This window comes from Palaemon carinicauda, chromosome 14 (assembly GCF_036898095.1).
Source record: "Palaemon carinicauda isolate YSFRI2023 chromosome 14, ASM3689809v2, whole genome shotgun sequence".
NCBI lineage: Eukaryota > Metazoa > Arthropoda > Malacostraca > Decapoda > Palaemonidae > Palaemon > Palaemon carinicauda.
In genome coordinates, this window is record NC_090738.1 from 90,169,741 (window position 1) to 90,172,240 (window position 2,500).

Here is a 2,500-nt window from a genome sequence, read left to right on the forward strand (position 1 = left end):
TATGTATATATATATATATATATATATATATATATATATATATATATATATATTTAAGTACATATATATATATATATTTATATATATATATATATATATATATATATATATATATTCATTTATATATATAGATATATATATATATATATATATATATATATATATATATATATATATATACATACATATATATATATGTATATATATATATATATATATATATATATATATAAATATGTATGTATATATATATACATATATATATATATATATATATATATATATATATATATATACATATATACATATATATATATATATATATATATATATGTGTGTGTGTGTGTGTGTGTGTGTGTGTGTGTGTGTGTGAATTAATGAATAAGAAATAGAGAATATTTTAAGATCAATAACAATGTTAGAATAGATCTTTTATATATACTGTATACTACTAAGAGAAATTAATTTCAACCTGCTCAAAAAATGAGAAAAAAAATGTCTCTGAAGTTCCAGAGACTAAGGAGACCATTCAAAAATCTGATCACAGTTTGAATAAAGCTTCTATAATACTGAGTAGTATCAAGCGTTATGATTGGAGAATGTGATGCTGTTAGAATTAACTGCATACCTAGTACTGCTGACAGGATGGAACGGCTAGGGAAGATCTGAATGCAAAGGATGGTAGGAATTAGGAAAATCTGATGTAACATGCATTAGGAACTAACCGAATGATGGTGCCAGAAATTAATATTCAAACCTGGAATAAGAAATTTTAATAGACCTTAACCTCAAAATTACGATGAGAGCCAGCAGCTGAAAACCAAGTTTGAGAACAATACTTGAAACAAGGTAGAATGAAAGAATTAAAACTATTCGGTATAGGTTGATCACCGAAATCCTTAAAAGACTCCCAATGAGCTTTTTGAGGACAAGAAGAAGAAACAGACGGAATGTGTTCTCAGAAGTGAATTTGCAATCAAGAATCACACCAAAATTTTAAAGAAGTTGTATTTAGTTAAGGAAATTTAATCAATGCAGAGATCTGGATATTGTGGAGCCACTGTTCTCGACCTACTCAATATCATAATTTGAGCTTTATGCCTCTTAATCTACACCATGAAATGATTTTAGCTAAATCCCTCTTCACAGATTCAGCAAACATAGGTCTATAATCGGGAAATGAAATTGATGCAAAGAGGGAATCAACAATGAACTAGTTTCCCAGTCCAAACCACATACCATACGTCTATAGTATAAAAAGTTATGGGCCAAGAGCACTACCCTGAGGAACGCCAGATATTACATTCCTATAGTCAATATGACGCCTAATAATAACTATTCTTAGCAATAGATTTCATAAAAATTCAGTAACGATGCCAATAAAAGACCCACCTACTCACATATGTTAGAAGATAAGGGTCTCATAATTAACACTGTCAAAGGCAGCCCCAAAATCAAGGGCAATCATAGGAATGTCTTGACTACCATCTCGGTATTTTTTTTTTACAGCATAAGAAATTGTAAGAAGGGCATCACATATTCCAAAGCCAATACCAAAGCCAAATTGTAAACTAGTGAATAAATGATTACCTTCAGCATACGTATTCAGAAGTTTTTCCCAAGGACGTACAAAAACTTTAGTTATAAGCGTTAAGGAAATTGGACGGTAATCAGCCGGGATAACAGTAAAATACTAAATGAATTCTCATATTTATTATAACAGCCTTCTTTCTTATGTGTGTGTGTGTGTGTGTGTTACCAAGCTTTAGGTAGGTTGATTGATTGATTGATTGAGAGTTTTCTGGCATCCTGACATCTACGGTCATTGACGCCGACTTTAGGAAGCCTTCACCTGAATTAGGTTAACCTACAGTGTGCCTTCGCCTGGCCATTTTAGTACAATGAAAAGGTTTTGATGCATATCTTTGAACCTTTTAGTTCATCCAGTGATTTAGTATATTTGATATCACTTTTAAGGCTTTTTCTACTTGGCGGTGTTTCTTCAACGTCTTATTTTAGAGTATAATAGGAATGAAATTATTCAGAAATATATTTACAATGACAATGATAATAATGGGGATTATAATTATAATGGTAATTAATGATAATGCTAATAATAAAGGTTAAAGGTATTTGGTTTTAGTTACAGTTTAATCAGAATAAATGCTCACCAGAACTCTTTGTCCTGGGCGGGGATCGATCTTTGCCATGCGAATACTAGGCGAACATGATAGCACTGTACTAGTGATAATAGAAAATATAATGATGACATGAATTGTTATAATGATAATGTACGTTTGGCAAGATTTTCCACAGTTCTCATTGAAAAGTTCACATTTCTTAAAACTGCAATAACCAATGTCCCTGAATATTAACTTCAACATAGAATATTCGATCATTGACATACATTGGAAAATCTTATTTTTTAAACAATCATCTAAAAAAAATTTCTCCCTAACATAAACAACCACATGGGGGCAACAATGCATTCAAAACTATC